At 45.5% G+C, this 21,826-nt stretch overlaps 1 long non-coding RNA gene, 1 other non-coding gene and 2 pseudogenes across 2 annotated transcripts; 3 read left to right on the plus strand and 1 right to left on the minus strand.

Moving 5' to 3' along the window:
- The first annotated feature begins 3,363 nt into the window (after window positions 1-3,363).
- LOC125993226 (U1 spliceosomal RNA) lies at window positions 3,364-3,529 on the plus strand. Its single transcript, XR_007490069.1, has one exon. It is a non-coding gene; the product is annotated as a U1 spliceosomal RNA (small nuclear RNA).
- A 2,089-nt stretch (window positions 3,530-5,618) lies between these two features.
- Window positions 5,619-5,703, plus strand: LOC125993240 (U5 spliceosomal RNA; annotated as a pseudogene).
- A 4,616-nt stretch (window positions 5,704-10,319) lies between these two features.
- On the minus strand, window positions 10,320-10,527 carry LOC125993236 (U2 spliceosomal RNA; annotated as a pseudogene).
- Window positions 10,528-16,037: 5,510 nt separating this feature from the next.
- On the plus strand, window positions 16,038-21,603 carry LOC125993155 (uncharacterized). The gene is made up of 4 exons (XR_011086336.1): window positions 16,038-16,235; window positions 16,338-16,415; window positions 16,490-16,761; window positions 16,854-21,603. It is a non-coding gene; the product is annotated as an uncharacterized lncRNA (long non-coding RNA).
- Window positions 21,604-21,826: the final 223 nt, after the last annotated feature.

Genomic DNA, 21,826 nt, shown 5'->3' on the forward strand with positions numbered 1-21,826 from the left:
GGTTGCTGTCGTTCGGTGTTGGCGTGCTGTCTTGGTGCCGTCGTGTCCTGCTGTCTTCTTGTTTCACGTCCTGGTCAGTCAAGTTATTGTTTAGGTCATGTCAGTTTACCGAGTCTGTATTTTGAGTTGCTTCGGTGGACCCTGGTCCGGGCTGCACTTGGTCGTCCTGCTCCATGCTCCACACCCGACCGTGACATATTTTCCTCTTTCAATTTGATGATACACTAGACATGAATACCTGTTTAGATTTGAAATCTTATCCATTAGGCCAGATAGCCATACAGGAAATTCTGACAAGTGATAGCAGTGCAATGATTTTTGAGCATACACAGTAAATCTACAGCCTAGATTCAAGTGGAGTTAACTGACTGGATCAGAAGATTAAGGGGTTCAAGTCCCTTCGTTGTCAATTTAATGAATGTCAAGAGGAAAGTAGCCTAGTGGATAATGTGTCTAACATTAAATAATAGTTTTTATTTTGTTTCTGCATTACCCAATACATCTCCTTCACATTGTGACACATTCTCCCATTATCTGTCTGTGTTAGGTAGAGAAAAAGATTTTAAAGGAAAGGTACCGTAATTTCTGGACTATAAGCCGCGACTTTTTCCAAAATTTTGAACCCTGCGGCTTATAGTCAGGTGCGGCTTATATAAGATTTTTTTAGTGATTTTTGTGATGACTTGATCACTTTTATGCACTCGTAAAAACGCTGTGGACCACTGTTGTGCGGTATCTTGAAAAAAAAAAAAAACAACAACAAAAATACTATTTTGAAACACTACTATGGCTGCTGCTTATTCTGGCTGTGTTGCTTGTGACTATTATGAGCTTTAGTAGGAATGCACGCTAGGTGACCTGCGTCAAAGGGCTCCAAACCCTTTCTCTTAGAGATTACACAAAGCAGTGGCGCTGTTTGGACCATCTGCATTGTATTAAAACCCAATCAATTAGCATTTAAATTCAATTCTTCTGACATTTTGCTCACCAAAAACAAGTTGTAATGAATGTGAACTTTTAATGCATTTTATTCAGAAGGTTACTTTGAACCCTGAGGCTTAAATGGCGGCGAGGCGTATTTATGGATTTTTACGGCTTTCTGTGTACTGTCTTTCTTTGTAAAAAAACTCATGTGCACGTGCGGCTTATAGTCCGGTGCGGCTTATGTAAGAAAAAAACTAAAATATCCCTGAATTTTAGCTGGTGCGGCTTATAGTCCGGTGCGGCTTATAGTCCAGAAATTACGGTAAGTATTGTTGTGTTGTGTTTTGTTGTATTGTGTGTTGTCATTACCGTATTTTCTGGACTATAAGTCACGTTTCTTTTCATAGTTTGGGTGGGGGGGCGACTTATACTGAGGAGCAACTTATACGTGATTTTTTGTCACAAATTTTCAAAATAAAAAAAAAAAACGAAAAATGGATAAACGAACCGTGATGTAGCAAGGGATTACTGTAGTTTGAACTGCAAGTGACATCAGCGGCGCGGCGGTTGTTTACTTAAAGGACAAAGGATTCGATCACGGGATGACGAAGATGACGAAGGGCCCCATGTACTACCGGCATCTTTAGTGGCTTTGCTTGTAAGTGACACAGAGGACGGAGAGTTTTTTTTTCCCAATGATCATCACACACACATCTGGGTGTGGTGAGATTTGTCCTCTGCATTCAACCCATCCCCGTGTGATTTTGATCCATCCCCTGGGGGAGAGGGGAGCAGTGAGCAGCAGCGGTGCCGCGCTCGGGAATCATTTGGTGATCTAACACCCAATTCCACCCCTTAATGTTGAGTGCCAAGCAGGGAGGCAATTGGTCCCATTTTTATAGGTATGACCCGGCCGGGGTTTGAACCCACAACCTTCCAGTCTCAGGGCGGACACTCTACCACTAGTTTGAAGGATTTAATGATTTGGAGTGACACAGAAGGTTTGAAAAACTATTATATGTTTCACGCACACCCGGTCCTATTCTATGGAGCTCTCTTCGACCTCTGTGGCTGGAAGTGCCACCTCCAGGGATGGAAGTCCACGCTGCCACACGCCTGGAAGTCGATGCCGGTGCTTGGGGCTGTGTGGCGGTGAACTGTTTATGTTATTGTTATTTGATATATTTGTCATTTTCAAAACTTGTTCAGGAAAAAAAATATTATTCAGTGGTAATGTTGGACGTTTTCAATAAATACAAATTCATACAGTTTTAGGGTTCTCAGGTTAAAAAAGGCAATGCATGCACGGGGGCCCCCAGGGCTGCGTGCTTAGTCCATTGCTCTTCACCCTGCTGACGCATGACTGCACTGCGACCTACAGCGACAACCGCATAGTGAAGTTTGCTGACGACACGACTCTGGTGGGTCTCATCACGAAGGGCGACGAGACTCGGTACAGGTCGGAAGTTGACCTTCTGACCATGTGGTGCAGGGACAACAACCTCCTGCTGAACGTCAATAAGACCAAGGAAATCGTTGTTGACTTCCGGAAGGGTCACACAACACACCTGCCGCTGATCATCGACGGTGCTGTGGTGGAGTGGGTGAGCTGCACCAAGTTCCTGGGGGTGCACATCAGTGAGGACCTCTCCTGGTCCGCAAACACCTCGTCACTGGCAAAGAAAGCTCAGCGCCGCTTGTACTTCCTGCGGAAGCTCAGGCGTGCATGTGCTCCTCAGGCAGTCCTGTCTACATTCTACCGTGGCACCATTGAGAGCGTCCTCACCAGTTGCATCGCTGTCTGGGGTGGTAACTGCACTGAACAGAACTTGAAGGCCCTGCAGCGCATAGTGAATACGGCTGGTAAGATTATTGGTGCTTCGCTCCCCTCCCTGAAGGACATTTACACCTCCCATCTCGCCCGCAAGGCAACCTCGATTGCCAGAGATGTGAGTCACCCGGCTCACTCTTTGTTTGACCTTCTGCCCTCTGGGAAGAGGTATAGGAGCCTGCGCTCCCGCACCACCAGACTCGCCAACAGCTTCTTTCTCCAGGCTGTTAGGGCCCTGAACTCGCTACCCCCTTCTGCGTAGCGTGCGGCACTGTTGCGCTATTTTCTGGAATGTCTGCTGTACGCACACTTGCTCCTTTTTTTGCTCCTCTTATTTATTTATTTGTTGTGTTATTTATTCATTATTTATTCAGCACGCTTTTGTTATACTTGTTTACTTGTTTGTCTGTTGTGGGCCATGTCTTGTCACCATGGGATAGGGGGGAACGAAATTTCGGTTTCTTTGTATGTCTTCGGCATGTGGACAAATTGACAATAAAGCTGACTTTGACTTTGACTTTGACTTAAACAGTTCTACGAATCCTGTTTCATCCACTGAGTGTGTATGTGTGCCACACGTTTTTAGCAATTAAGCCCGTGACTGAAAATGGCGTGTGCGGTAAAGACGTCGGCCCATGATCAAGAAGGTGGTTCACCCCATGTGAGGCTCAGCCATTGCACTACGGTTGTGCTGACCTCTGCAAATTCCCCTACTGTGTGAATCTTGACTGCATTATTTCTGGTAGTGGGGGACTGTGTTCGCGCTCTCCTCTGGTCTTTCTGATGAAAACAAAAATTAAGCGCAGTAGTATGCACATGGAGTTTAAGTCTGCGATGCTGTGACACACTGAACACTTTTGATTATGTAATTAACTGTACTCTGGAACTGTGTGTCAGGGTTCTCCAGATTATTCTTATCGTATGATTATGTTGGAATGCAGCCTGTAATAAATAACCTAGCTAGATTAGTTTTATGCTTATGTTGGAATGCAACCTGTGATAAATCACCTAGCGTGTCCCATCCTACACAAAGTCGTAAAACACCCCTTGCTATGTTTTGACTAGAGGTCAAGGGCTTTCTCTATTCAGTCCACTCTTACCCCCACCCTGTTTCTCTTAATAAAAATGCTCTTGCAGGAGGCGAGAGTCAGACCTCCATTCGAACATCGCTGTACGCACAGCGACGAATGGACTCTCCACCTGCAGGTGTCTAAAGGGACTTACTCGTCTCCCGTGTGGTTCTTGCAAAATAAGTTGGACTGAGCGAATCTCTAACACTGCATTTGCTCGTTAAACTGTATTCACCAAATTAGCAAATGCAAAATTCAAAGTCAAAGTCAAAGTCTCCTTTATTGTCAATTCCTCCGCATGTCAAGACACACAAAGAGATCGAAATTACGTTTCTCACTATCCCAGGGTGACAAGACAGAGTTCACAACGCACATACAAGTAAACAACACAGGAAAAATAACATAAGAAGTCAACATCAATGAACAATAAGCGTGATAGCACGCTAGCCGCTCCCGATGCACAGCAGAGTCCGGTAAGATGACAGTCAACCAGGCCACTGTGAACACGAGCACACAGCAGGCACGCACTGTCCGGTTCGTGGATCCTATCAGGCGAACGCAACCCATCTTGTCGTCCCGCGAACGAACGTACGCCAGGAGAATGGAAGGCACGGATGGGCGAGCTGGGTTGGCCGCAAGCCTGGCCCGACGTCTCCGCGCTGGCCCCTCTTCCGCTGCCTCGCAGACCCGCTGCCGACGCATCCCAACAATGCTCCAGGACGGAGCAGTCCGAGCTCAGGACGCAGTCCAACCGGGGGAGGAAGAGCAGGCCAGTCCGGCATCGCTCCATGACGAAGCAGTCCGAGCGCTAACACCAGCAGCAAATCTCTCCGCACCAAAGTCCAGAACGCCATAAAACCCACTTCCGCCGATGTTGAGCAGAACATGCCCGCCGCACTAGTAGCACGACGTATCACACGAGACGAATACACACAAAACTGCCAGACAAACACTCAGTAAACACTCACAAAACACCGAACGGGACAGAGAGTGGCCGCTGCGTGTGCACGCGCCGCCATCTTGAACGGTAGTCTCTTTTCATTTCAATATGTAATTACCACGTTCCTGACTCGTCATATGATATGAACGTATCAAAACCTTTTTGTCGGCTGTAGGTCTGTCTTTTTAAGAATGCGCCCGATTGTTGTTCCTCATACATCACAAGTATGGATTTCTAGAAAACAACTTTTACTTTCTAAAGTAAAATGACAGAAATATTTTCTAATGTCAAATATCAAACGCCACCAACGCAGTGGAGGTGAATTACACTCCAAACCATGCCAGCAACGTCAAAAGCCTCAATTATTTGCGACACAAGGGAGACATAGAGCATTTCCGAAGTTTGAAAAATCATTTGAGAAATTACGATCGTATTTTGTTTCCCGATTTGTGTTGAATAAAGTTATGAAATTACAAATTTTCAAATAAAACACAGGGATGGGATCATTTCCCGTTCTCTCAGACCAAAAGTACACGTACCAAGACATACAACTGTTTTTACCATCAATAATCAAAATAGACGCCCAATATAATTGAAAGAACGAGCGCCATCAGTGTTCGATCAGATACCTACAATCCTGTGCGCCAACAATGTTTAAAGTAAGTGAGACATTAATGAACACAAAATACTCGTTTAAACATTCTATTTTGCTTGAGTCCTTGTAAGTATAGTAAATCCATCAACTTCTATTGTTTGTATTAGAAGGAATGGTTGCTGCAATTTGAGTGTGAGACCGCCTGTGAATTTAGTGAGACCAGCAGTGGGGTGGCCCGTTTTGACTCAGATTTTCAGATCACTCGTTTCTCTTCAGATCGAATAAATCTTTCGCCTTTTACTAAAGATTTCTGTGGAGAGGAACAATAAAGAGTATACCATTTCCGTGGAGAGGAACAATAAGAGTATATCTCAATTTGTTGATGCTCTGCGAAAGAATATCAATATTGCAACGGATAGCCGCCTATATCATACTCCGTGCAACAATCATACGTTCACATAATTTATACCGGCACGTGTGAACATGTTCACATAAACAGAGAAATTATGCCGAGTGCAGACAGACAATCACGTTTAAAACCTCGTTTATCATCCATCCATTTATCCATCCTATTCCGCTTATCCGGGTTGGGTCGAGGGGGAGACAGCTTTAGGAGGGACTCCCAGGCTTCCCTCTCCCCAGCCACTTCATCCAACTCAACCCGGGGAATCCCAAGGCGTTCCCAGGCCAGCCGAGAGACATAGTCTTTCCAGCACGTCCTGGATCGCCCGCGAGGTCTCCTACCGGTGGGACATGTCCGGAACACTTCCAAAGGGAGGCGTCCAGGAGGCATCCTGATGAGATGCCTGAGCCACCTCATCTGGCTCCTCTCACCGTAGAAGAGCAGCGGCTCTACTCCGAGTCCCTCCCGGATGACCAAGCTTCTCAAGGGAGAGCCCGGACACCCTGCAGAGGAAACTCATTTCGGCCGCTTGTATTCTGGATCTCGTTCTTTCGGTCACGACCCAAAGCTCGTGACCATAGTTGAGGGTAGGAGCGTAGATCGACCGGTAAATTGAGAGCTTTGCCTTTTGTCTCAGCTCTCTCTTCACCACGACGGATTAGTACAGAGTTCGCATTACTGCCGACGCTGCACCAAACCGCCTGTCGATCTCGCGCTCCATCCTGCTCTCACTCGTGAACAAGACCCAAAGATACTTGAACTCCTCCACTTGGGGCAGGATCTCATCCCCGATCCGGAGAGGGCATCCCACCCTTTTCCGACCGAGGACCATGGCCTCGGATTTGGAGGTGCTGACCCTCATCCCGACCACTTCACACTCGGCTGCGAACCACCCCAGTGAGAGCTGGAGATCACGGCTTGAAGAAGCCAACAGCACCACGTCATCTGCAAAAAGCAGAGACGCAATGCTGAGGTCCCAGAACTGGACCCCCTCAACGCCTTGGCTGCGTGTAGAAATTCTGTCCATAACCATTATGAACAGAATCGGTGACAAAGGGCAGCCTTGGCAGAGTCCAGCCCTCACTGGGAAAGAATCTGACTTACTGCCAGAAATGCGGACCAAACTCTGGTATTGGTGATACAGGGACCAAACCGCCCTTATCAGTTGGCTCAGCACCCCGTACTCCCGAAGCACCCTCCACAAAACTTCCCGAAGGACACGATTGAACCCCTTCTCCAAGTCCACAAAACACATGTGGACAGGTTGGGCGAACTCCCATGCCCCCTCGAGGATCCTGCCCAGGGTGTAGAGCTGGTCCACTGTTCCATGGCCAGGACAAAAGCCACACTGCTCCTCCTTAATCCGAGGTTCGACCTCCCGACAGACCATCATCTCCAGCACCCCTGAATAGACCTTACCAGGGAGGCTGAGGAGTGTGATTCCCCTATAGTTGGAACACAACCTCCGGTCTCCCGTCTTAAAGAGGGGAACCACCACCCCAGTCTGCCAATCCAGAGGCACCGTCCCCGATGTCCACGCAATGCTGTAGAGGCGTGTCAGCCATGATAGTCCCACAACATCCAGAGCCTTTAAAAACTCTGGGCGGATCTCATCCACCCCCGGGGCCATGCCCCAGAGGACTTTTTTGATTACCTCAGTGAGTTCGACCCCAGAGATTGGAGAGTCCACCTCAGAGTCTCCAGGCCCTGTTTCCACAATGGAAGGCGTGTCGGTGGAATTGAGGAGGTCTTCAAAGTACTCTCCCCACCGACTCACGACGTCCCGTGTCGAGGTCAGCAGCACGTCATCTCCAGTGTAAACAGTGTTGACGGTGCACTGGTTCCCCCTCCTGAGACGCCGGATGGTGGACCAGAATTTCCTCGAAGCCATCCGGAAGTCATTCTCCATGGCCTCGCCAAACTCCTCCCACGCCCAGCTCGGGCTCCTTTTCAGTCAGAGAGGCGATATTCCATGTCCCAAGAGTCAGCTTCTGCAGCCAGGGATCGGTCCGCCAAGGTCCCTGCCTTTTTCCGCCGCCCATTTTGCACTGCACCCGACCCCTTTGGCCCCTCCGGCAGGTGGTGAGCCCATGGGAAGGGGGACCCATGTTTCCTTTTCGGGCTGTGCCCAGCCGGGCCCCGTGGGCGAAGGCCTGGCCACCAGACGCTCGCCTTCGAGCCCCACCTCCACGCCTGGCTCCAGATGTGGGGCCCGGTGACCCGCGTCCGGGCGAGGGAAAACAAAATCCATTTATGTTTTTCTTCATAAGGGGCTTGTGAGAGCCGTGCTTTGTCTGGCCCTTCACCTAGGATCCGTTTGCCATGGATGACCCTACCAGGGGCATGAAGCCCCAGACAAGATGGCTGCTAGGATCATTGGGGCGTGCAAACCCCTCCTCCACGGTAAAGTGATGACTAACGAAGGGGCTTCGTTTATCAATGCAGTTTAACTTCTGGTGGGACCCATTTGAATTGGCACATGCCAGTCTATTGTAATTTGGCAAAAAATATTGTTTTTAAATAAAAAAACAATAACCAACCCTGTCAATTGCACAAGCACTCCTCTTTACTGTTCACAAGCACAATCACAAGTACAAGTCGTCTTCATCCATAAGCACATGAGTCTTTCCTTGTTAAAACACAGCAGCCCTACAAAAAATGTTCCATCAACTTTTAGTGTCTTAATAGACAATGATGGTATTTATTTAAATATTGAAACAAAATATCTACCTCCTTCAATGTTACACGTGAATGCACATACAGAGAGAAGTTTTATTCATTTTGATAAGGCTACATGAAGCAAAATATAAAGGTGAATACACACTGTTTTCGTGCACCATTTTAGCCCAATTCCATCATTTCCTTGTCTGTCTGTGCCTCCTTACCAGCAAATTTCTGGAAGTCCACATGGCGTCTTTGATGGCAGCAAAAGTGAGCCACTGCAAAGTCTTCTTGCTTGATTTTCAACGGGCTCACCCCATAGAGTACAAGGTTCAAGATTCAAGATTCAAGAGTTTTTTATTCGCCATGTTTGAGCGTGCCAAACAAGGAATTTGACTTCGGTAAATCACAGCCTCTGTTCAACATTTAGGTGACTAACAACAACATGTGAAAAATGAAAGATATTCTCAAACATCCCCTGATCTTAAACTGATCTTAAACTCCCAAGAGGGCAAGGAAAAACTCATAACTCCAGCTAGGGGAAATGAGAAACCTTGAGAAGAGACCACAGATGGGAGGGTCCCTCTTCGAGGATGACCAGGCTGCAATGGATGCAGAGAGGACACATAGTACAAACAGTGTAAACAAAAAAGGTGTGGAAAGCGGGATGTTATTGCACAGTAATGACTCTGAGACTCTAAGAGTGGTGTGAGTTCATCAGAGCGACAGCCTGGGGGAAGAAGCTGTCTCTGTGTCTGCTGGTTTTAGTGTACAGAGCTCTATAACGGCGTCCGGAGGGGAGTAGTTCAAACAGGCTGCAACCTGGGTGCGAAGGGTCTGTTGAGATGTTGATGTCTGCATTCAACACTTCCCTTGCCGGGAACTGCAGGTCGCCCACAGGTATACGGCAGCCATGAACTACCTGAGCAGGTGCCACACTGACTCCTGGGCGCCACAGCCAGGTCGGGGGCACGTTGAGAGCGCTGATATGCCCCGGGAGTGCATAACGGACCTGACTGGGAGGCCATCATGGGCCACCATCCACGACAGGTCCCAACAAGTTTGTTTCGAGAGGGCGGGGTGGTTGACGTTGTGCCAAACTGTTGTGGGCTCGCCGAATGCGGGTCCGAGCACTGGACAAACCACTTCCCGCTGTACGACAGAGATCATAGATCTGTGACTTGTTAAAATGTCACTATTTTCTTGCTCTAATTTAAAGTTCTTCAAAAACTTTTTGGTGAAGAAATAAGAAGGTGGCGCGTTAAAAGACACAGGAATTCATTGGTCGATGGGTATTAGCTTTAGTTTCCGGAGGTATGTGTCACGTCTCGCCCTGCTCCACTATGTGTCTGTCTTGGTTTCTGTCTGTGTGCTCGCCCCTCCCCTCCTGTGTGCCCATGATCAGTGTGATTGTTCCCACCTGCCTCTCGTTACCTGTCGTGTATAAAAGTCCTGTCTGCCCCTCTCTCCCTGTCGGATCATTGGTTTTGGTCATTGGTTTTGGTCATTGGTTTTGGTTCCTGTCGTTCGGTGTGTCGTCCTGTCTTGGTGCCGTCATGTCCTGCTGTCTTCTTGTTCCACGTCCCGGTCAGTCAGTCAAGTTATTGTTTAAGTCATGTCAGTTTACCGAGTCTGTATTTTGAGTTGCTTCAATAAACCCTGGTCCGAGCTGCACTTGGTCGTCCTGCTCCATGCTCCACCACCCGACCGTGACAGTATGAGCCCATCCAGAATCGTGTCATTGCTTGGCTTTTCGATGCATTTGGTGTAACGAGCGCGCTTCGCAGGTGCAGGGCAACATATCTGCTTCCGAGGAAGAGTTTTAAGTTCGGGACTCCTTCTCCTCTATTTTTTTTTTCTTTTTCTTCATGGTGTCCCTCTTCAGTCCCTCTGACTTGGATTTCCAGGTGAAGTAAAAAATGGCTCGGTCCAATTCTAAAAGCAACTTACTTGCTGGGATGAAAACAGAACTGATTAGTAAAAGCAAGGGTAAAATCACCACTTTTATGGTTAAATTTCTCTCTTCTACGGTCAGCTCTCTTAATCCCCCAAACCCAAGAACAGATACTACACTTTATCTTAGCCAAAAGGCAGAGAAGCGATGGAGTATGCGAGTGAGGGACTCGCTTACAGGCTTCCCCGTCTACCCATTCTCACCAACGGTTTGTTAGAATAGGCCTCTTTGGCACATGTGATTAGCTAGGGAGCTTGAGCTATGCCATTATATCGCTGTAACACTTCTCTTGCTTTATTAGCTTTCTCTACTCTATGAAACCCTTTGCACATATGTAGAAGTCGCTCTCGGTTAAGATGACAAGGTCACACATTATCACACAGGCTAGGCAGTCGCCTCCTTGCAGGAAGGCGGCCAGAGTAGTATAAGAGCAGGAACCTTGGCGCTGGGAGAGGAACCTTCTTCTGCATCTCGCAGAAAGGGCTCCACAGCTGTGCATCAATCATTTTGGCATACATTAAATAGTTAAACTGTGAAGGCTTTCTCTTGGTAATTACTGTTAGCATATCGAGCATTAAAGATAAAGAACTGGGAACAAACCTAACAGGTTACAGTACGGAACAGAGTGCTGCTCTAATGGGCACTAAAAAATCGGCAAACTTGTCTGATGACTTATTTGTTCACTCTTCTTCATCCGCAGTAATGCATGTAGTAGTTCACGAGGCATATATGTGTCCCCTTTGACCAGTCTCTATCCAAATACACAGTGTAGATACCTATTAAAATGGTAGATCCGATGAACATGAAAGGCAAATGAGAATTTGCCAAGAACTTTCCAGGGTCATCATATGTACAACGGCTGCGCCAAAAGGAGTCAGGCCAGAAGAATACAGCGGAACTAACACAAGATTTGAACGCACGCCTTAGTAGAGACTGAGAGCCTAAATCCAGCGCTTCAGCGACACTACCTACCAACTGCAGTTTCAACATTGAATTTTGTTGACATTTCTAATAAAATGTGAAAGTGGATAAAAAGTTGGTTTCTCCACCAGCATCCAGGTTAGTGCTGCCCGACTGAGCTTTGTTCATAATGTAATGAGTGACAGTCAGAATCCAGTTACGAGTTGGAACCGAATGCTTGTTAGCCGATTAGAGGACTTGATGAATTGCTAGCACTGAGCAGCAGAGTGGCGCAGCGGGAGCGTGCTGGGCCCATAACCCAGAGGTGGATAGATCAAAACCATCCTCTGCTGTTTGTCTGGTTTGGACCTTCTTTCAAGTCATGCTTTTGAGAAAAAATGTCGTGCGCATTATCTTTTCCACACGTTGGTTGTGCTGCACCTGGAGGCAGGGCTCGAAGGCGAGCGTCTGGTGGCCGGGCCTTCGCCCATGGGGCCCGGCCGGGCACAACCCGAAAAGGAAACGTTGGTCCCCCTTCCCATGGGCTCACCACCTGTGCGAGGGGCCAAAGGGGTCGAGTGCAGTGTGAGCTGGGCGGTGGCCAAAGGCAGGGACCTTGGCGGTCTGATCCCCGGCTGCAGAAGCTAGCTCTTGGGACATGGAATATCACCTCTCTGGCTGGAAAGGAGCCCGAGCTGGTGTGCGAGGCAGAAAAATTCTGACTAGATATAGTCGGACTAGCCTCCACGCACAGTTTGGGTTCCGGTAGAAGCCCTCTCGAGAGGGGCTAGACTCTCTTCCACTCTGGAGTTGCCCACGGTGAGATGTGTCGAGCAGATGTGGTGGGTATACTTATTGCCCCCCCGGCTGGGCGTCTGCACATTGGGGTTCACCCCAGTGAACGAGAGGGTAGCTTCCCTCCGCCTTCAGGTGGGGGGACGGGTCCTGACTGTTGTTTGTGTCTATGCCCACCCTTCTTGGAGTCCCTGGAGGAAGTGCTGGAGAGCGCTCCTTCTGGGGACTCCATCGTTCTACTGGGTGACTTCAATGCTCACGTGGGCAATGGCACCAGGACTTTGTAGTTGTGTCATCAGATTTTCGGCCGCATGTTTTGGACACTCGGGAGAAAAGAGGGGCGGAGCTGTCAACTGATCACCACCTGTTGGTGGGTTGGCTCCGATGGTGGGGGAAGATGCTGGTCCGACCTGGAAGACCCAAACACTCTGTGAGGGTCTGCTGGGAACGTCTGGCAGAATCTCCTGTCAGGAAGAGCTTCAACTCCCACCTCCGGCAGAGCTTTTCCCACGTCCCGGGGGAGGCGGGGGTCATTGAATTTATATAACTCGACCTCTACGTTTTAAGCTTGATGAGCCAAAATATCAGATCTTGCTCTTGTTTCCTACCGTTTTAGCCTATTTGTTTTATCCAAATCTGTTCAATCTCTGATTATAATCTGTAGCCCTACGTATTTTTCAAATTTTTATTTATTTATTTATCAAATCTCCTCAGTTCTGTCAAACTCAGTGCACAATGAACCTCCCTTCCACTTTGAACCAAGCTTCACCAAATTTGGGAACGCCGTAGCAAGGAGTGCGATTTGGTTGTCGGACACTCCAAGTCCATATCTTTTTGCCGCACTTCACCCTCTCAAGTTGGTGTTCTTTTGTTGTTGCTTCAGAGCGACCCCATCCATCACTCTTGAATGAGTCCATTGTTCAAATGAGTCAATTTTCATCATTGTGAGTTCCTCCGCTTTTCACTGTCTTTTCTCGTCCCCGAGGATGTTGTCTGTCCTCCGGAGTGTACTTGTCCTCCTCCAAGCACAACAGCAGTCTTTTCTTGTCCTTCGCCAAAGGTCAAAGGTGCTTCAGAGCCAGGCACCATTTTGTAGTTGTTCACGGCTGCAGGCGAAGTCTCGGATTGGGTTTCAGGGACTCTGACACTGAGAATGACAGGCTGGGACATCAAACTTGTAAGACTATTTCCAAATGTAGCTGCTTCCATCAATTTGCTGGTAACGTTTATTTACCAAACTTCAAATTCTCCTAATAACAGCGGTCTCGGTTTTATATCGTAAATCCTGCAACTCATCCTATTTTTGAGCTACATTTTATCTATAGTTCCAATTTAATCGGACAGTATGTTGTCTTCAGTATCATTATTGAAAATCAACTCATCGAGGTCTGCTTTCCACATCAAGCCCTGATCTGTATGTCTTGACCTCTCACATGTTATTGTCATGCTTGCTCAAAAATGTGACTTAGAGTATGGTGCTGTGAATTCTCAATCTCCCCAATGAAATTGGATCCCACCTCGTAGTTCTTATCGTTCTCATGTTCCTGTTAGCCTGCAATTGTCCAAATCAAAAATGTTTTCTTTTAACTGTCTTTCTTTTGAACCTCTAAATCTCTCGTGTTGCTAACCTATCTACACCAGAACAAAAAAATTACCACAATATAACACCAAATGTATTCGAAAATTCATTGTCATAACGTGTTGTATTATTACTATCTTCCACTATCTGTCCTACTCACTCCCCCCTTTTTGAGGCTTGGCAACGCCCATGCCTCACACCTTGACAAACTTTTTGGGAGAATGCGTTCTTTACTACATACGATTCCATCATCATTTAAGTTGACTTTCTTTCCAAAACGCTTCTCAATTTCTCAGTTCACACATCTTCTGCATGTGTTACTGGTTCTCCAGTTTTTTTTCTTCTAGTTAATTATCAATCCAAAAGTTACGTGTTTCTTTCTAACATTCAACCTGCTCAAAATCATTCTTTCATCAAAGTCGCTCTACTAATTTTCCATAGTAGTCGCCAACGACTTCAACCATTCAACCTTTCATTCAGGCAATCATTCATCAATGCTCATCATATGTATCTCACACAGTCTCCAAAAAGGAGTCTTCCTATCACATTGGTCCCAATTCATCCAAGCTCACCACACAACATTCATATATCATTTTCAACTCAGGTTTCCTGGTAGAACAATCCACCAATTCAAAAAAACTTAACTAAAACAAACAATTGGCAAATTAATCTGAATTTTTTCTTTGTTTTTAAATTTGAAGAACTCAATCTCTCAGATTTAGCTTGCAATTAGAATTTTGCATAATCTTATAACACAACCAATCAATTATTCCTATTAAATGTAGCATTGCAAAATCTTAAATTCACAATTTAGCTTCTTCCAATTCCTGAAAGCATGTTCTGTCATTTTTTTTTTTTTTTTTTTTTTTTCTTCGAATTTCTCATGTGGGCTCGACACTTAACATGCACTAATGTGGATTAGTTTCTGCTTGCAAACAGATTTCTCTCTTTTTCCTCTCATTTTTATCTTTCAAAATCATTTCTGTTCTGCGGTGCACAGTCCACAGTCTAGCAAAAATTTTTTTTTTTTTTTTTTTTTTTTTATACTAAAACTTTAGCCAATGTTCATCATTTTAACATACGCACACACATGCACAGCTCTCGCACGCAAAAGGTAGTTCCCAGCACCAATGATTCGTCACAGGCTGGCCATTTCCTGTGGTCGATCATGAGCTGGTCCCTCCCATGCACACGAGGACAGCACATTCTAATTTTATTTATTTATCTTCTAGAAGCAAGTTGCATTTCTTTACCACTTGAACTCTCAACTTCCTTTCTACTCCATACTTTCTCTTCCACTTCGGCATATATTGCATACAATTAAGAAATCTACTTGCCATGAACTTCTCGTTTTAAAGAAGAGCAGAGCAAGAGATTTACCGTTTTTATTTCCCATATTAATTCTAGTAGTTTTAGGTTATACAATCTCTTTGTCTCAAAAATATTATTATTATTATTATTACTATTATTACTTATTTATTTCTTTAACTATTGCTTTGAGGATCCTCAATGCAGGTTTAAATTGACCTTTCAACAAATTACTAGCCTGTTTTTTTGCCATGGATCAACGCTAGAACTGCTTCTTAGTCAATTTATCCTACCAGTCACACACTCAATCACACTAACTCCAGCGCTTTTTTAGGCCTCATGGCTCGGACAAACCAAAGCCGTATCTCATAGCTCGGATAAACCAAAGCCGAATCTCATAGCTCGGACAAACCAAAGCCGAATCTCATAGCTCGGACAAACCAAAGCCGAATCTCATAGCTCGGACAAACCAAAGCCGAATCTCATAGCTCGGACAAACCAAAGCCGTATCTTTAGCGCTTTAACTTACTTGTCCCCTGGTTCGTTGCACCGCCGGATCCCGTCAATCCACCTCTGTCAGACGAAGGCAGACCTAAGATGCTGGCCCAGCGAAGAATTCTCTTCCCAGGACTTTCTTTTCCAGGTCCTCCTAATGGACGCTGGCTTGTCGACAATGCAGCACGTCCTCCTTCGCCGGTCAGATGGTGGGTATGAGGATCCCGGGTCACGGCACCAAAATGTTAGAGATTTGCTCACTCCAACTTATTTTGCAAGAACCAAACAGAAGACAAGCAAGTTCTTTTAGACACCTGCAGGTGGAGAGTCCATTCGTCGCTGTCTGAACAGCGATTATCGAATGAAGTCTAAAAATCTCCTCCCTGCAAGGACATATTTATTAGGAGGAACAGAGTGGGGGTGAGTGGACAGGTTTGGTGAACCCCCGGGCTCTGATAAGATCAGAGCAGGGGGTGTTTTACACTGTTGTGGGAAACAGAACAACTTTGATTGCTTCCCCTGCAAGGTGTTGGTGCATAATTTGACAAACAATAGTGGATCCGACGATATGAGAAAGACCTCTTTGATGCGTCATCAGCAAGCGGCCAAAGTTATCCGATTTCGTGCGACACGTGAGCTCATAGGCGTGGTCTTATCCCCGCCGAATTTAAAGTTTGGTGTGGACGAGCATCATTTTGGAGAAGACAAGACAAGACAACCCATCGCTCGGACCAACGGGGTCGAAGCGCGTCAAAAAGCTGTTTTCGAGAATGGTTAAAGGTAAGTCATTTTACTACATTTCTCACAATAATAATAACAAATAATAATAATGATAAATAATAATAATAGGTTATTTTATAAAACAAGATGTATTGTTTACAGACAACATCGTTTTTGCCGATGTCCACGCATCTTTTGACGACGATTTTAGCGACGTTTACCTAACACAATCAGACTACGGTGAGTCAATCGCGCATCTAAGATAGTTCATATAGAGGGTATTAGTTGCTGATTTTATTTTTTGTATGCGTCAGATCTCCTGGCCGCTGCCACTAGAAAAAACAATCGGCCGACACAAGCTGCCTCCGACCGCCATATTGGAGCAGTCGAAACGTCCGACCGCCATATTGGAGCAGTCGAAACGTCAGCGCCAGCGCGACCGGCGGCATCAGAGTCACGTGCTACTGTTGAAACCAATCCAATCTCAACCCGCACCGTTCAGCCGGAATCAGCGACGGACTCAGAACTAGTTGAAGCTCTGTCTACTTACGAGGGCTTGAAGCATCATCAAGAGTCGACAAACAAAGTTAGAAGCATTTCCTTCTATGTTATCATTCGACTTGCTATTTTTGATAATATAAAGGGTTAACCGTTTTTTTTTTTTTTGTTTTTTTATAGCCACTTCCAGGTGAGCGTCGTGACACGAGAGACAGGAAGAGGCGGGGGAGGAGGAGAGGGCACCCCTTCTACAACACGCACCACTCAACCAGCAGGGGGTCTCTAAAGTGTCGTGGTAACTGTGTCTACAAAAGACGGTTACAAGAGTGTTTTAAGATTATACGTGCTCTTACAGATTTAGCCGAATCAAAATAGGTTTGTGTTGTTTCTGTTGTGTTTTGTAAAAGAAAATATAATGGATCATCCAAACCTTACGTCAACGGAGTCAGATTTCTTAGCAAACATTTCTGAAATAGATTTACCGTCATTTAGCGGGCCAAGCCAAAGAAGTGACACACCAGAGCTAGATTTATCAAACGTTAACAATACGTCTACGAGTCAAATAACAGATTTGCTCAACAATGTGACCGCGGCTTTGTCAGAGGGGGAGAGACCAGACAGTCCTGCTATTCTCACTCATTTACAGGCTGTCATAGATGAATTGAACAATCAAAGTATGAATGAAGGTCGACAGAGTCCGACACAAATCCCGTCACAATTGCTAAACATGATAGCGGAATTAAACAACCAAGCTAATGGCAACAACGGGCGTATCAGTCCTGACATTCCTGTGCAGTTGCTAAACATGATCCAAAATCTAAATACACAGCCTCTGGTTGACCCGTTGACCGCTAACACTGTCGATTCATCATCGTTTGCTGTTGACGATGTTCAGCCGATATTTCAGCCTAACAACTGCTCTGTTATAATTGATCACGAAATAGACGTTATTGACAACAACACACCAGCATTTCAACACACGCCCCAGCAATCTAACAACGGTTCTGTATTAGCTGACCAACACGGCGGTTCTATTGTAATCAATAGGCCACATTTCAATAATGTAGAGGTAAGGCGACGGTTAAATATACCATCGCAACAGAACATTAATGATTTTGCAACCTTCTACCTCCAGATTGAAGATAAAATAGATGATGTCGTGCAAGAGGTAGCTAGCAGGGCACAAACAGGTGATGTAATTCAGATAGAGCTCGCGGCTGGTAACGATAGAGCTCACATCTACCAGCAAACTAGTGATATAAACTCTATCAGAGATAATGTATCAAACTTGCTTGAACGTTTAGCCCAATCAAACACAGAGCTTCTGGCTGATGAGGGCTTAGAGCTCATTGTACAAATAGTCACACCATTGCGTGGTGGTGGTGGAATGCGTCGAAGGCTGTTGAACACTACCAACAGAGAGATTTTGAGGTTGAAAAAACGACACCTACACATACCTCGTAATACAGACAATAAATTGTGTTTCGCTCTCTCACTAACCTATCTGCTAAACGACACACTCACGACAAAACAGGCCACAAGACAAGCGCGACTCTTACATGAGAGTGTAGGATTGGATTGTCAAACACCTGTGAGTCTGGGCGATGTCCATAAATTTGAGAAAGTCCTCAAACGGAAAATAACTGTAATGTATCGAAAAGAGGACTGCCGCCCCATGACCTTTTTCGACACGCGTTACCCCAAAACAGATAACGACACTTTATTTGTCTTAAATCTTGAGGGCCATTTTTACGGCGTGAAAGCGATTGAGGCCTTTGTCGGCCACGCATTTTTTTGCAGGCATTGTTACAAAGGGCATGAGAATTGGCAACAGCACCATTGTGAAGGACACTGTGGCGTTTGTCTTGATCCAGGCTGTAAACAGCGACGGTTTAAACATGTCATCTGCCCCGACTGTAACAAATCTTGTCGTAATGAGGAATGCTTTACCAAACATAAAGAGTCTCGATCAATGAATCGTGTCAGCAACTGCACTTCATACAAAAAATGCTTGGAGTGCGGTCTTCAATATTATGTGAGAGCTGATGGTACCGGTGCTAAACATCGTTGCCCCGTTAAAAAATGCACAGTGTGTGATGAGATCATAAATCAAGATGACGCATTGTTGAACCCTCACATGTGCTACATTCAGCCCATCAAACCACAACCACCGTGCAAAAATGTAGTCTACTACGATTTCGAAACTTATGTAGATTCAGACGGTTTACACAAACCTTTTCTCATCTGTTGCGAATCAAATAATGGACTGGCGAAGCATTGGTATGGCACAGATTGTGTTGATGAATTTCTCAGATTTTTCCGAATGCCACGGTTTAAACAAACTACGTTTGTTGCACATAATGCGAGAGGTTTTGATTCATACATACTGATAAGGAGAATGCTTGAATTAGGTCTCAAACTCGACATTCTGATGCAAGGGAGTAAAGTTCTATCATTTGTCGATTTAGACACAAAATCACGATTTATAGACTCTCTCTCATTCTTGACGATGCCTCTAAGCGCAATGCCTAAGGCCCTGGGGTTTGAAGACAAATCAAAGGGTTACTTCCCACACAAATTCAGCTCTTTAGAGCATCTAAACTACGTAGGGTCTCACCCTGACCCCACGTACTACGGCACCGAGCGAATGTCACCCTCCCAACGATCAAAGTTTGACGAGTGGTATGCCAAAGAAGCTAGCAATGTGTTTGATTTTGCTAAACAGGCAATAGCCTACTGCGAGAATGATGTTGATCTGTTAATGCAAGGGTGTGAAAAATTCAGGAGTGAGTTTTTTGAGGCCACCGGAACAGATCCATTCAATGCGGTAACAATTGCGTCGGCGTGCATGAAAGTTTTTCGAGCTAATTTTCTGACTCCTCAAACACTAGCCATTACACCATCAGACAACTAAATGCGTCAGTACAAAGCTTTCTCGCACGATTCTATTCAGTACATGCAATGGATCATGCACAGCCAAAATATCCAAATTAGACATGCGTTGAACGGTGGTGAAGTTAGGATAGACAACTACTTTGTAGATGGTTATTGTGAAATCGGGGGCGTAAAAATAGTGTTTGAGTATTTTGGTTGTTATCACCACGGCTGCGCAGAATGCTTCGACCTCTCTAAAATATGCCCGACAACCAAACGCCCTTTTCAGGAGAGGTTTGATAAAACACAAAAGAAAATTCAGGATCTACAGCTTAGACAGGATGTGTACCTTGTAATTATGTGGGAGCATGAATGGTTGCAAATGAAAAAGATGGACATAGAGGTGAAGGAATTCCTTAAAAAAAACAAATTTCCTACACCGCTCAAGCCGAGGCAGGCTCTTTTTGGGGGCCGAACAAACGCATTCGTTTTAAAATACATGGCAGAGCCAGACGAGCGTGTGTTGTATGTTGATGTGACATCATTATATCCTTTCATCAACAGTACAGCCACATACCCAATCGATCATCCAACGATTATCCACGGTGATTTTAAAGACCCTAGGTCGTATTTTGGTTTCATCAGCGCCACAGTCAACCCACCCCGTGGTTTATATTTTCCCGTTCTACCGTTCAAAACAGCTAAAGGTAAACTCGTCTTCACACTGTGCCGCACATGTGCCGAGTGTAACAACCAGCAGACGGCTTGTACACATAGTGATGAGCAAAGATCGTTAACAGGTGTTTGGACAACCCCTGAATTTGTTAAGGCACTCGATCTCGGGTACACGGTTGCGGAAATTACAGAAGTGTGGCATTACACAAGAACGAGCGACACAATTTTCCGTGATTACATGCGAACATTTCTAAAAGGTAAACAAGAATCTTCAGGTTACCCGCCTCACGTGGTCAACCAAGCTGACAGAGAAAGATACATAGAAGGGTATGCCATTCATCAGGGTATCCAACTCGATCCTTCCAAAATTGCTGTAAACCCTGGCAAAAGGCAAGTGTCAAAACTCTGTCTTAACAATCTGTGGGGAAAACTCGCGCAACGTGACAACATGACAAACACAAAAATTGTGACAAAATCAGAGGATTTTTTTGAACTTTTGTTTTCAGGTCTGTACAATGTGAAATTCTTCCATTTTATCAATGAGAAGCTCTCAATTGTGCAGTATTGTATCAACATAAACAACGAGATCCCCGCCTCAAAAACATCAAACGTGGCTGCAGCGTGTTTCACAACAGCCTATGCACGCCTAAAAATGTACAGCTATTTAGAAATTTTACAGAGGCGTGTCCTTTACACAGATACAGACAGCCTCGTGTACACTGTGAAGCCAGGTGAAAGTGTTCTCCCGCTAGGTGATTATCTGGGTGATTTGACAGATGAGCTTTCGAAAGACAGCATTTTAGAATTTGTCTCAGCCGGCCCCAAAACATACGCTTATAAAACACGAGGGTCATCTCAGACGGTCATGAAGGTAAAGGGTATCACACAAAATCACGAAAGCGGTCAGAGCATCAATCTCGACAGCATGCTCAGTTTGGTTCAAGGCTACCTCGATACAGCAGGTGCGACCTCAGATGTGCTTTACGCGCCCCAGCATAATATCGTTCGCGATAAGAGAGGGTTTCATCTCAGAAACGTGTCATTTTCCAAGCGGCTTCGTGTGGTGTATGATAAAAGAAGGCTGCTAGAGCGAGGCACCACTGAACCGTTTGGCTACTGATATTTCTATCTATCCATACGTGTGTCTGTGTGTGGAAATGGCTTTTAATCAGATTGAATTCGACCCCAGATTAGAACTCCCTTTTTCATCTCTAGTAGCAGGGCCTTCGGGTTGTGGCAAGACTTTCTTTGTAAAAAATGTATTGCAAAATCCTGAACATGTTCTGAGAAAAAAACCTGATAATATTGTCTGGGTTTATACTTCATACCAGCCAATGTACGATGAGCTCAAAAACCTGAATAAAGACATTGTTTTTATCAAGGGGCTGCCTGAATCTTTTGACGACGAGAAGCTGTTCCCGCCACAGCAGCACCATCTGTTGATTCTGGATGACGTCATCTTCCAAGCTTCGGATAACCCTGAAGTGGTTCGAATATTCACCCAATATAGACATCATAAAAATTTAAGCGTTATAATGCTAACGCAGAATGTATTCCATCAGGGGAAATTTAGCCGGACTATTAGTTTGAACAGTAATTATTTG

This window comes from Syngnathus scovelli, unplaced genomic scaffold (genome assembly GCF_024217435.2).
Source record: "Syngnathus scovelli strain Florida unplaced genomic scaffold, RoL_Ssco_1.2 HiC_scaffold_27, whole genome shotgun sequence".
Classification (NCBI taxonomy): Eukaryota; Metazoa; Chordata; class Actinopteri; order Syngnathiformes; family Syngnathidae; genus Syngnathus; species Syngnathus scovelli.